Here is a 14,390-nt window from a genome sequence, read left to right on the forward strand (position 1 = left end):
GTACGCAGGGGTGCGGGAGGGGGATATACTGCATCAGTGTGTACGCAGGGGTGCGGGAGGGGGATATACTGCATCAGTGTGTACGCAGGGGCGCGGGAGGGGGATATACTGCATCAGTGTGTAGGCAGGGGTGCGGGAGGGGGATATACTGCATCAGTGTGTACGCAGGGGTGCGGGAGGGGGATATACTGCATCAGTGTGTACGCAGGGGTGCGGGAGGGGGATATACTGCATCAGTGTGTACGCAGGGGTGCGGGAGGGGGATACACTGCATCAGTGTGTACGCAGGGGTGCGGGAGGGGGATACACTGCATCAGTGTGTAGGCAGGGGCGCGGGAGGGGGATATACTGCATCAGTGTGTACGCAGGGGTGCGGGAGGGGGATATACTGCATCAGTGTGTACGCAGGGGTGCGGGAGGGGGATATACTGCATCAGTGTGTACGCAGGGGTGCGGGAGGGGGATACCCTGCATCAGTGTGTACGCAGGGGTGCGGGAGGGGGATATACTGCATCAGTGTGTACGCAGGGGTGCGGGAGGGGGATATACTGCATCAGTGTGTACGCAGGGGTGCGGGAGGGGGATATACTGCATCAGTGTGTACGCAGGGGTGCGGGAGGGGGATACACTGCATCAGTGTGTACGCAGGGGTGCGGGAGGGGGATACCCTGCATCAGTGTGTACGCAGGGGTGCGGGAGGGGGATATACTGCATCAGTGTGCACGCAGGGGTGCGGGAGGGGGATACCCTGCATCAGTGTGTACGCAGGGGTGCGGGAGGGGGATACCCTGCATCAGTGTGTACGCAGGGGTGCGGGAGGGGGATACCCTGCATCAGTGTGTACGCAGGGGTGCGGGAGGGGGATACACTGCATCAGTGTGTACGCAGGGGTGCGGGAGGGGGATATACTGCATCAGTGTGTACGCAGGGGTGCGGGAGGGGGATACACTGCATCAGTGTGTACGCAGGGGTGCGGGAGGGGGATACCCTGCATCAGTGTGTACGCAGGGGTGCGGGAGGGGGATACACTGCATCAGTGTGTACGCAGGGGTGCGGGAGGGGGATATACTGCATCAGTGTGTACGCAGGGGTGCGGGAGGGGGATACCCTGCATCAGTGTGTACGCAGGGGTGCGGGAGGGGGATATACTGCATCAGTGTGTACGCAGGGGTGCGGGAGGGGGATATACTGCATCAGTGTGTACGCAGGGGTGCGGGAGGGGGATATACTGCATCAGTGTGTACGCAGGGGTGCGGGAGGGGAATATACTGCATCAGTGTGTACGCAGGGGTGCGGGAGGGGGATATACTGCATCAGTGTGTACGCAGGGGTGCGGGAGGGGGATATACTGCATCAGTGTGTACGCAGGGGTGCGGGAGGGGGATACCCTGCATCAGTGTGTACGCAGGGGTGCGGGAGGGGGATACACTGCATCAGTGTGTACGCAGGGGTGCGGGAGGGGGATACACTGCATCAGTGTGTACGCAGGGGCGCGGGAGGGGGATATACTGCATCAGTGTGTAGGCAGGGGTGCGGGAGGGGGATATACTGCATCAGTGTGTACGCAGGGGCGCGGGAGGGGGATATACTGCATCAGTGTGTACGCAGGGGTGCGGGAGGGGGATATACTGCATCAGTGTGTACGCAGGGGTGCGGGAGGGGGATACACTGCATCAGTGTGTACGCAGGGGTGCGGGAGGGGGATATACTGCATCAGTGTGTACGCAGGGGTGCGGGAGGGGGATACACTGCATCAGTGTGTACGCAGGGGTGCGGGAGGGGGATATACTGCATCAGTGTGTACGCAGGGGTGCGGGAGGGGGATATACTGCATCAGTGTGTACGCAGGGGTGCGGGAGGGGGATATACTGCATCAGTGTGTACGCAGGGGTGCGGGAGGGGGATACCCTGCATCAGTGTGTACGCAGGGGTGCGGGAGGGGGATACACTGCATCAGTGTGTACGCAGGGGTGCGGGAGGGGGATACACTGCATCAGTGTGTACGCAGGGGTGCGGGGGGGGGATATACTGCATCAGTGTGTACGCAGGGGTGCGGGAGGGGGATACACTGCATCAGTGTGTACGCAGGGGTGCGGGAGGGGGATATACTGCATCAGTGTGTACGCAGGGGTGCGGGGGGGGGATATACTGCATCAGTGTGTACGCAGGGGTGCGGGAGGGGGATATACTGCATCAGTGTGTACGCAGGGGTGCGGGAGGGGGATACCCTGCATCAATGTGTACGCAGGGGTGCGGGAGGGGGATACCCTGCATCAATGTGTACGCAGGGGTGCGGGAGGGGGATATACTGCATCAGTGTGTACGCAGGGGTGCGGGGGGGGATATACTGCATCAGTGTGTACGCAGGGGTGCGGGAGGGGATATACTGCATCAGTGTGTACGCAGGGGTGCGGGAGGGGGATATACTGCATCAGTGTGTACGCAGGGGTGCGGTAGGGGGATACCCTGCATCAGTGTGTACGCAGGGGTGCGGGAGGGGGATATACTGCATCAGTGTGTACGCAGGGGTGCGGGAGGGGGATACCCTGCATCAGTGTGTACGCAGGGGTGCGGGAGGGGGATACACTGCATCAGTGTGTACGCAGGGGTGCGGGAGGGGAATATACTGCATCAGTGTGTACGCAGGGGTGCGGGAGGGGGATATACTGCATCAGTGTGTACGCAGGGGTGCGGGAGGGAGATATACTGCATCAGTGTGTACGCAGGGGTGCGGGAGGGGGATATACTGCATCAGTGTGTACGCAGGGGTGCGGGAGGGGGATATACTGCATCAGTGTGTACGCAGGGGTGCGGGAGGGGGATACACTGCATCAGTGTGTACGCAGGGGTGCGGGAGGGGGATATACTGCATCAGTGTGTAGGCAGGGGTGCGGGAGGGGGATATACTGCATCAGTGTGTACGCAGGGGTGCGGGAGGGGGATATACTGCATCAGTGTGCACGCAGGGGTGCGGGAGGGGGATATACTGCATCAGTGTGCACGCAGGGGTGCGGGAGGGGGATATACTGCATCAGTGTGTACGCAGGGGTGCGGGAGGGGGATACCCTGCATCAGTGTGTACGCAGGGGTGCGGGAGGGGGATACACTGCATCAGTGTGTACGCAGGGGTGCGGGAGGGGGATATACTGCATCAGTGTGTACGCAGGGGTGCGGGGGGGGGATATACTGCATCAGTGTGTACGCAGGGGTGCGGGAGGTGGATATACTGCATCAGTGTGTACGCAGGGGTGCGGGAGGGGGATATACTGCATCAGTGTGTACGCAGGGGTGCGGGAGGGGGATACCCTGCATCAGTGTGTACGCAGGGGTGCGGGAGGGGGATATACTGCATCAGTGTGTACGCAGGGGTGCGGGAGGGGGATACCCTGCATCAGTGTGTACGCAGGGGTGCGGGAGGGGGATACACTGCATCAGTGTGTACGCAGGGGTGCGGGAGGGGGATATACTGCATCAGTGTGTACGCAGGGGTGCGGGAGGGGGATATACTGCATCATTGTGTACGCAGGGGTGCGGGGGGGGGTATACTGCATCAGTGTGTACGCAGGGGTGCGGGAGGGGGATATACTGCATCAGTGTGTACGCAGGGGTGCGGGAGGGGGATATACTGCATCAATGTGTACGCAGGGGTGCGGGAGGGGGATATACTGCATCAGTGTGTACGCAGGGGTGCGGGAGGGGGATATACTGCATCAGTGTGTACGCAGGGGTGCGGGAGGGGGATATACTGCATCAGTGTGTACGCAGGGGTGCGGGAGGGGGATATACTGCATCAGTGTGTAAGCAGGGGTGGTGACAGCTGATACAGAGGCTGAAATAGACCCCGCCCCTCAGTGCACTGTGCACGCTGCAGGTGCACTAACGGGGTACTGAGTACCATTAGAACCGACCGGCCTCCGGCTGCTTATTGAGTCTGGAATGACTTGTCAGCCAGGAACGCAACACCCATTGGGCTCACCGGGCTTCAGCCCCACCCCCAGTCGTGTGTGTCAGCCCCGGCTGAGAGAGCGTCGCGGGCTGGCGACCGTCTAATTGCAGCCGCACCCGAGTACTTCACAGGTCTTTAAAAAAACATTTACTTTTGAATGAGGCCTTTGTTGTGTTTTCACCCCTTCTTGGAGCCACTCTGCCTATGGCAGGAAGACGTAGCCACTCCCCCCCCTCCCAAAATGTGGCTCTAGTTGCCCGCCTGCTGTCGGCCAAGGTCGGATTGATAAGGCAGGCACTCAGGCAGGGAAGGATGGGCCTGTGACTGAGGGCCAGTTGTGAGCTGGTCTTTCTGCTCCTCTCTCCCACCCAGATGGAGGCTTGCACTGTTCTTGCCTGTACCCTGCTGGGCCGGCTTGCTCCTATACGGGACACTGGTCCCTACAGCCATGACATCATGCCAGGAGAGTCGCATTGTACACTAGTTATCTTTATTTAGACCACACCCCTACTTAGATAGGCCACAACCCTTTGAGGTTTGCCCCGGTCCTTTTAGAGCGCCCCTAGTTTTTTTCCCACTTAAAGCCCTGGTGGAAAGACTCTCATGGAATAAGCTAATGTTGGAAGGCTTTCTCATATCGATAGAAGTCAAGTTCCTACACGGCACACAAGCAGCTTCACCGGCAATTTATAATTAAATACATATGGGTCGTAGTGACCAGAGCACTCTGTACATGACCCTGTTGGCTCCTAGAGTCATCCTTGGTATACATACAGTGTCATGCCTGGTAGACTTGATAAGGGACTCCTAGTGATGACCTGTGGAACAGCACCCGCTCAAATTTCTTTTTAAGTGGAGCCTAGTTTTTCGACATTGTATACTCTATGGAGTAGCAGCACGCCAATGGCTAGTGATTGGTTCCTTCATGTGCCTTTCAAAATTACCTTTTTTTTTTTAGTGTAGTAGTTGTTTATTGATTGATTAATTAAAATCTTTATGAAAAGGTAAATACTCCATTATGTAAATTTGAAATACAATACGTCATTAAAATTCCATTTTACATAGCAGTAAATCTTTAAAATTACATACACTCATTATTAAAACTGTTTAAATAAAACAAATTCATATGTTTAAGAGTTAATGGAGAATATGATCATTATAATGATCAATGTTATATTGTTCTAATTTTTACGATACAATTGTTAAAAATTTTGTCAAAGCAGAATTAATGGGTACATCATCTGGGAAAAGACATCGAATCAATGCTTGTCTGCAAGTCCTTATCCCTCTTTTATTAAATAACTTTTTAATAATGTTAGTCTTTCATTTTTTAGTTCTGGACAGAGGCACAGCCGATATATAATATTTACCTTGGTTTGGTTGGTGATTAGGTTACATTTGTCCCTCCTTTTGCTGTTTTGTTCACGCCCTGGAGACTGGCCCTTATTCATGGAACATCTCACAATCAGCCTAATACATTACTTTCGGCGCACTACTTTTACGATTGTCTCAGCTTCTGGTTTAGAATTGTTGGGGCAAATTTAAGAGAAAGAGACTCAGGGGCAGATTTATGATAACTGGCGCATCCCCAGGGATGCGCCAGTTATTTTGCGCTGCTGCTCCGCCACCCATGGTGCGCCGCATTTACAATGCGGCGCACCATGGGGCAAAAACGGCACAGATGCGTGACGCATCTGTGCCGTAAAGGTGGCGCATTGCTGGAGTTGCGTCGCAAGCGCGACGCAGCTCCAGCAAGGCTCGGGGGTGCCCCATCTTTACAATGCTGCGTCAAGACCTACTCCTGCTTCAAGCAGGCGCAGGGTTTTGACGCAGCATTGGCCTGAAAGTGACTGAGTGAAATCTTATAGATTTCACTCAGCCACTTTTGCGAGGCGCACCTGCCCTGGAACGCCCACCCTACGCTGGAACGCCCACAAGTGGCGCAGAGCTTTCCAACGTGACGCATCTGCCTAGATGCGTCACGTTGTAAATGGGTTGTAGGGATGCGCCACGTTTACGCTGCATTTGCGTGACGCAAACGTGGCGCATTCCCGACATAAATCTGCCCCTCAGTGCATTCCGCAAGCCATTTGGTCGCGCTGCACTGAGTCACTTTCAAAGCACAGGGATGCAACATATATACAAGAATATGTCGCATCTCTGTGCTTCTCCCAGCGCAGGTGCACGAACTGCTGCCATGCACCGGTGCAGGCACCCTTGCGCCATGGTGCACGGATGCCTGCGTCATGGGGAGATTGTTTTTGTGCAGGAAGGGGCACCTTCCTGCACAAAAACAATCACTGCAGGAATGTTCCTCTTTCAATGCGCGCTGTAGAATGCAGCACGCATTGAAAGAGGAAAAAACGAGGAGAAATGAAAACATTTCTCCTCGTTGCGCTGCTTCACAAGCATTTCCAGATGAACGATTCCTCGTAAACCTGGACCTGTGTCTGGTTCCTTGGGTGTTGCGTGGGAACTCCCACAGCAACACCCATGGAACGCCCCTTCTGCGTAAAATGCTGCGTGTAAAGGGCCATATTTAGAAGGACAGGAAAAGCGACGGAGGGTGGCTTTTCCTGTACAAGTACATGTAAATATGGAGCATTTAAATACGCCACCAGTACGTCACAAAAAGTGACGTACTGGTGGCGCCGGGGGCTTGCTTGAGAAATAACAATCTAGGCAATCATAGAGAACATAGATCAATGTCAATATTAAACAAGGAAATTAAGCTACAACAGTGAAGTAAAATTCAGTATTTTATTGGGAATTAAGAAAAGAATCACATTTCAAGAATTGAGAAAAAGGTTCTAATTAAAAAATTCTACATTTAGAGAATTGACATAATAATAAAAACATTTTATGTATTAAAACATTTATTTTGGTAAACAACAAGTAAGAGGAAATGAGTGGCAAGTTGGTGCTCTACGCGCGTTTCGGCGACCAGCGCCTTCTTCTGGAGCAGCCACGAATGATTATGATCAGAGGGCCTCATTTATGAGGCCGTGCGTCACTTTTAAGCCGCCGGTGCGTCACTTTTTGTGACGCACCAGCAGCGTAAATGATGTGCCTTGTTGCACCATATTTGTGTGAAGTAGTGTGGCTCACTGGTTAGAGGTGGCAGACCCGAGAGCAGAGGACGGCCCGGGACCAGGGTTCGATTCCCGGCGCGGCAGGTTTCTGGACCAGGGTCAGCAGACTCGATAATTCTCTCGCCTCGGTGCCCACTCTGATCAGCGATCACACTCGGCAACTCTGGGCATTAGCTTGCCTCATCTTCACTAACGGCCCCACCAGACCGCCGGGGATGCCTGGTCTCATCCTGGAGATACCCATTAAGGGACCATCTTTCAGGGAAGCCAGGAAGGGTTTCGCAGCGGTCGAAGCGCCTTGGGACCCTACGGGTAAGTAGTGCGCTATATAAATGCCTATACATTTACATTTACATTTACCCCTTCGGGACTGCGGATTTGGTGGCTCTGTGAGGTTTTATTTTTGTCCTCCTCTCTTCAATTAATCTACCAAAGGCTGCCTGCATTCGGTCTTTGTTGGCTGTTCACCTCCTGCCCCCTCGCTGCTTTCAGCGCTGCATTTATAAACTTAAGTCCCAGGACAGATCTTGTGTCTTTTAACGCTTTTAGGGGCTTATTATCAAGGACATTATCGCCGTTTTAGCTGTACTTTTTACCGTTAAAGCGGCAATAATTTTAACGCCCTATCAACAAGGTAGCGCTAACATTCATTAGCGCATGTTAGCTGCCGAATTCCCAATGCCTGGCATCTCAGCGATAAACATCACAAATGAGATGCAAAGTAGGGGTGGCTGGGAAAACTGCATGGGAAATTATCGCTAAGGCAGCTTTGTGATATCAGCAAAGAGCCTTAGCGATAATAATCATCATGTTAACTATGCCTTAACGCAGGAATTTAACGTCTGTTAAATTTGTAACTAAGGCATACCTAACATGGGAGGTGGATTATGCTGATATGACCGCAGGGTCGTATCATCAAGGTTATTGCCATTTTGAATGCAACATTGCTGGTTTTCCAGTGATGTTGGCCCTTTTCCTTGGATATTGCTGTAATATTGTTGCACTGGAGTAATGCATTGTTGATAACGCGCTAACCAGGCGATAAATTCCAGTGATAAATATAAAAGCGCTTTGCGATATTTATTGCTGTCTGTTGCTGATATGCCCCTTAATTTTAAAGCAGTTCCGCTTGTCCCTGCTTTAATAACATTAACTTACAGAACAGATTTTGGGTGTGTCTACGCATTTAATTTAATAGTAACATTTTTGTTTTGCAATCACTCCATGCGTGTTTTCAGGCCGTCTACCATATCCTGTCCATTTTGCTTCTTTTCCCTCCCGCTTCTGTCTGTGTTAATCTCCCTCTTCCCGCCCAAATTTCAGTTTTTCTTCGCGATACGCCGTCTGTTGCTGATATGCACCTTCATTTTAAAGCAGTACTGCTTTTATAACATTAACTTACAGAACAGGTCTTGGGTGTTTAACGCATTTTTTTTAATAGTAAAATTTTTGTTTTGCAAGCACTCCATGCGTGTTTTCAGGCTGTCTATTCAGGGGCGTAACACAGATCCCCGCAGTGCGGGCGGCCCATGCTCCAGGGGCACCCCCACTCAACGGAGCAAGCGAGCAATTCTCTTCAAGACTTCATGAATTAAATGGTGCGAGCATGCCATGGCCTCTTCATTTATTAGATGGTTGGTGTGCATGCGCACGCTGGGGCCCGGCCGGGCCTCTGAGGCTTCCGCTTTTCAAAATTAGATAGCGTGCAGTTGTCTCCGCGGACACAGGTCTGTGAAAGAAAGTGAGGCATCTGATGGCCCCTGCCTGCACGCAGTGATGTGCACGGCCTCTGCCAGCCCCGCAGGTCAGTACTGGAGGAGACTCAGATTTGGGACAGTGTGTGGCTCTCTCTTGAGCGTGCCCAGCCTCCTCACACCCCGTGGCCATGCCCGGAGCCGCGCACACACCCCTCACACTTCCCAGAGAGTAAGTAGAAGGCGGGCACCTCGGCGCCATAGGTCATGTAGTTGCTGTAGCCATGCGCAGAGGAGTAGGGGCTATGAATGTTGTACTCTCTTTGCGGCTGCCCTCCAGTGGGGTGCCGGTGCTATTTGTCAAGGGTCACATGGTTTCGTGGCTTGATATAGCTGAGATGAGAACTTTGGGGTGCTGGTTCCACAGGTGACACCTAATCACGAGACACAGTGCCCTCTCTGCATTGGAAAAATGGCACGGGTGCCCCATCTGAATAGTCTCCAGGTCTCCACATCCCTCTCCTCCCCATCCCCTGTGAGGATGTTTATGACCTGGGCCATGTGATGTCTTTTCTAGTTTGGGTAGGTATAGGTGGGCATTGCGAAGGCCTCTTGGCTACCCCGCCTCCGCGCAGCAGCATTGGAGCAGGCAAATGAAGCTACGTTGATGGTCAGGAGGGTGGGCACTGGGCAGAAGACTGGGGGTGCACTTTGGAGGGGCAACAGGGAGGGGCGTGGCACTTCCATGCACAGGGATCGTGTTTGTGCCTGCTTTCATGTTCCAGGGTACAGGGCTCCATTGATTAACATATAAACACACTAGTCCGTTCAGAGGCGAGTCCTGCGCTTGCTTGGTCTGGGGGGCAGTGGCCTCTGGTGATAGGCTGCAGAACAAACTATGGTCTTCAAGGCACAGGCAGCTTAAACCCTCTGCATGCACCTCCTTGGCAGGTCACTCGAGTGTGGCCCAGATCAGGGTTTGGTGGCAGCTGATAGACCGTGCAGGTTCACCTGCTCGTTTTACCATACTCACCTGGGCCCATAAAACAACATTAACACTTTGAACAGGTGACCCTTTCCCTGCGCCTACCAAGTTTAATTTACCTACTAGGACCTATACCATTGACTTACCAATCTTTGTCACTGGTACCTAAAGTCCTAAGGGTTCCATGGAGTTAGCACAAATAGGTATTATAATAACTTTTGCATTTACCTTTAAAATAACCACAAACTCGGGAAAGGTTTAAACACTTTAAGAAAATTCGTAAATGTCAATGTCCACAAAAATTCAATTAAAGCTTGTCCAATTAGAAGAACAACAATGAAAGCGAAATGTGCGAAGATTTGATAAGAACTGTCATTAAGCATTTGAACATAGGCAAGGTAGAGATAGGGAGACAATACAGGGACAAACCCACATGGATTTTATAATTACCTAGAATGGTATGACGACCAACCCTGGCCATGGGCTGGGACAAGAAAACAGGACTCCCGAAGGTTCAGGTGTCATGTGTGTTTCATGTTTATGTTGTTTCATGTTTATTTATTTGTTTGATTAATTAATTAAAATCTTACAAACGGATAAAAATGTATACAATACTTAAATACTGATGCATTGCATATATTCAAATACTTCTCATAAAACAATAAAAAGAAGTCTGACCCATAAAAATTGTTCCATTAATCAACTTGACAGTAATTGCACAAAAATTCAAACACCAGCATCCAACTTTTTCTTGGCCAATATAAGAAATTTCACAAATGCTGAATTAATTGCTAAATCTTCGGGATCTAAGCTTGCCATAAGAGCCTGTCTACAGGTCCTTATACCACGTTCATTAAATAGTTTCTTAAGAACAGCTTTTCTTTCGACTTCCAGGTTCGGGCAAAGGCACATTAAGTGTATGATGTTTTCTTGACCAGATTTACAAAGCATACACGCCCCGAATTCTTCAGGTCTTTTCCATGGTGCCAAATGACATGAACCTGGAAAGATACCAAACCTAGCATTCATAAAGATTTGTTTATTTTTTTTCGTCCATGATGTTTGCAAATAGGTTTGGATCTTCTTTTTCTTAAAACCATTTACTATTGGCCACGCATGGTGTCTTTTAGTAAAATTTTCTTTGTCCTTTATCAAAGAAAGATAGTCCGTGATTTTGTTTATTGTCTTCTTGAAACTCTCCTGTTTGATCGTGTTGTTCCAAATAGGAGCTAAACCATAGTCCTTGATTGCCGATTTTAGATAGGCGAAAATAGTTAGGGAACGGTTGGTGCTTGCTTCTTGCCAAAGAAGGCGGGACATTTCGTTATCATAATCATTTTTAATTCTGTTCCACACCTTCATTATGTTTCCCTTTCATGCACAAGATTGGTCGTTCAGACCAAATTCCAACCTTACTTGTGATTGTGAGGCATTCTTACGGAGTGAAAATAAATGACGATAGGTTTTTGCTACCGAAGTATTGATAATCTCTGCATCGCTCCCATTGAGCACCTCACTCCCATATGTTAGGGAAGGCAATAGTTTAGCAGATATTCAAGTCAAGTCAAGTCAAGTCATAAGATTTATATAGCGCACTACATACCCAGAGGGTTTCAAGGCGCTTAGGAAGGGGAGGAGGATTATTTGTCAAATATCCACGTTTTAAGCTGCTTTCTGAACGCTAGGTGACCCTGGGTGAGGCGAAGGTAAGCGGGGAGTGAGTTCCATGTTTTGGCAGCCAGGTATGAGAAGGATCTGCCTCCCATGGTGGTCTTGTTGATGCGAGGTACAGTGGCGAAGGCTTGGCTGGAAGAGCGAAGTTGGCGGGAGGGGGTGTAGAAGGACAGTCGAGAGTTGAGGCAATCTGGTCCGATGTCGTAGAGTGATTTGTGTGCGTGGGTAAGCAGTCGGAAAGTAATCCTCTTATTGACGGGTAGCCAGTGGAGGTCTTTAAGGTGACCAGAGATGTGTTCGTTGCGTGGGATGTCTAATATGAGCCTGGCTGAGGCGTTTTGGATTCGTTGTAGTTTCTTCTGGAGTTTAGCGGTGGTACCTGCGTAGAGGGTGTTTCCGTAGTCCAGTCGGCTCGTGACTAGAGCGTGGGTGACTGTTTTCCTTGTTTCGGAGGGGATCCAGCGAAATGTTTTTCTGAGCATGCGAAGAATGTTAAAGCAGGAAGAGGATACGGCGCTGACTTGTCTGTTCATTGAGAGTGAAGAATCCAGGATGACGCCAAGGTTCCGTGCGTGGTCTGTCGGGATGGGTGCATTTCCGAGGGCTTCCGGCCACCAGGAGTCGTCCCATGCGGAGGGGGATTTACCTAAGATGAGGACTTCTGTTTTGTCTGAGTTCAGTTTCAGACGGCTTTGTTTCATCCATTCGGCGAGTTCTTTCATTCCTTCGTGTAGGTTAGTTTTGGCGCTGCTGGGGTCCTTGGTGAGAGATAGGATCAGTTGAGTGTCATCCGCGTAAGAGATGATGTTGAGGTTGTGTTGGCGGGCGATGGCCGCGAGGGGGCTCATGTATACGTTGAAGAGGGTGGGACTGAGTGAGGATCCTTGTGGTACGCCGCAGATGATTTCAGAGGCCTCGGACTTGAATGGTGGGAGGCGGACTCTCTGGGTTCTTCCGGTGAGGAACGAGGTGATCCATTCCAGTGCCTTTCCTTGGATTCCGATGTTTCTGAGGCGTTGTAAAAGGGTGCTGTGGCAGACTGTGTCGAAGGCTGCAGAGAGGTCAAGGAGGATGAGGGCGACTGTGTCTCCATTGTCCAGTAGAGTTCGAATGTCGTCTGTTGCTGCGATGAGGGCGGTCTCAGTGCTGTGTTTGGCTCGGAAGCCAGATTGTGAGGGGTCGAGTGATTTGTTGGCTTCGAGGAAGGCGGCGAGCTGGTTGTTGACAGCTTTCTCGATGACTTTGGCCGGGAATGGAAGAAGCGAGATGGGGCGGTAGTTTTTGAGTTCGGTGGGGTCTGCTGTTGGTTTTTTCAGAAGGGCGGTGAGTTCAGCGTGTTTCCAGTCTTCTGGGAAGGTAGCGGAGTTGAGGGAGCAGTTGATGACGCCTCGGAGGTGCGGAGCAATGACGGAGTCTGCTTTGTTGAAGATGTGGTGAGGGCATGGGTCTGTGGGGGATCCAGAGTGGATGGAATTCATCAGGCGGATGGTGTCCTCAGTGGAGATTGGGTTCCAGGCGTTAAGGGTGTTAACGGGGGGAAGATGGTCAGCTGATGGTAGGGTGGGTTGGCTTCCGGGTTGGTTGTCAAAGCTGTTGTGGATGTCAGCAATCTTGTTGTGGAAAAAAGAGGCTAGGGAATCGCAGAGGGTTTGAGAGGGGGTGATGTCGTTGGAGTTGGCCGAGGGGTTGGAAAATTCCTTGACGATGTTGAAAAGTTCCTTGCTGTTGTGGGCGTTGTTGTCAAGTCGATCCTTGAATGCTGTTTTCTTGGCTTTTCGGATCAGTTGGTGGTGAGTACGGATGGCGCTTTTGAATGTGTCCTTGTTGCTGGTGGATGGGTCTTTTTTCCAGGCCTTTTCAAGGGAGCGGCACATTTTCTTGGACTTCTTGAGGTCATCGTTGAACCATGAGGCCTTCTTGATGCCAAGTTTGTGTTGACGTTTTTTCAGTGGTGCTAAGATGTCGGCGGTGCTGGATAACCAAAGGGTGAGGTTGGAGGCGGCTACGTTGGCGTTAGAAGAGATGGCTGGGGAGGTTTGAAGGAGCGATGTGGAGATCTGCTCTGTGGTGATTTTGTTCCAGTTTCTTTGTAGAGTTGGTTGGAGGTGGATGATGGGTTTCGGCTTGTTGTAGGTGAAGTGAACGCAGCTGTGGTCAGTCCAGAGGAGATCCGTAGTGTGGCTGAAGGAGACATGGTTGCTGGAGGTGAAGATGGGGTCGAGAGTGTGACCTGCGATGTGGGTGGGGGAAGTGACCAGTTGTTTAAGTCCGAGGTTGGCGAGGTTGTCCAAGAGGGTGGCGGTGTTGCGGTCGTTGATCTTTTCAATGTGGAAGTTGAGGTCTCCCAGAAGGATGTAGTCTTTGGAGGGGAGCGCGTGTGGGGTGATGAAGTCCGTGATGTCTTCACTGAATTTTGCGCGTGGTCCTGGTGGTCTGTAGAGGAGGGTGCCTCTGAGTGTGGTCTTGGGGTCGATATGGATCTGGAAGTGAAGGTGTTCGGAGTTAGCGAGGTTGGCGTCAGAGCTGGTTGAGATTCGGATTGATTTCTTATGGACGATAGCGATTCCACCTCCTGTATGGTCGGTGCGGTCCTTGCGTGTGATCTTATAGTCATCAGGGATAGCGATGGCGATGTCAGGGGCGGAGGAAACGTTCATCCATGTTTCCGTTAGGAAGGCGACGTCAGGAGAGATGGTGTCTAGTAGATTCCAAAGGTCAATGGCGTGCCTGTGGACCGAGCGGGTGTTGAGAAGGATGCATTCTAGGTGGTTGGGTTCGGGAATCTGTGTTGTGGTCGTAGCGGAGATGTTGTCGGTGCCGCTAAATTTGCAGGAGAAGCAGGAGAACGGTCCATGGGTGCGTCCAGGAGCGGCTTGGACGCAGTTGGGTGAGCGACCGGGGTTAAGGGCTAGGAGGGTGGCGGCATCGTAGGTAACGCGGGGGGGCTGGGCAGCGCGAGGGGCAGGGGGTCTGGCGCTGGGCGCGGTCCAGGCGCGGAC

The sequence above is a fragment of the Lissotriton helveticus genome, chromosome 1_2 (genome assembly GCF_964261635.1).
Source record: "Lissotriton helveticus chromosome 1_2, aLisHel1.1, whole genome shotgun sequence".
Taxonomy (NCBI): Eukaryota; Metazoa; Chordata; class Amphibia; order Caudata; family Salamandridae; genus Lissotriton; species Lissotriton helveticus.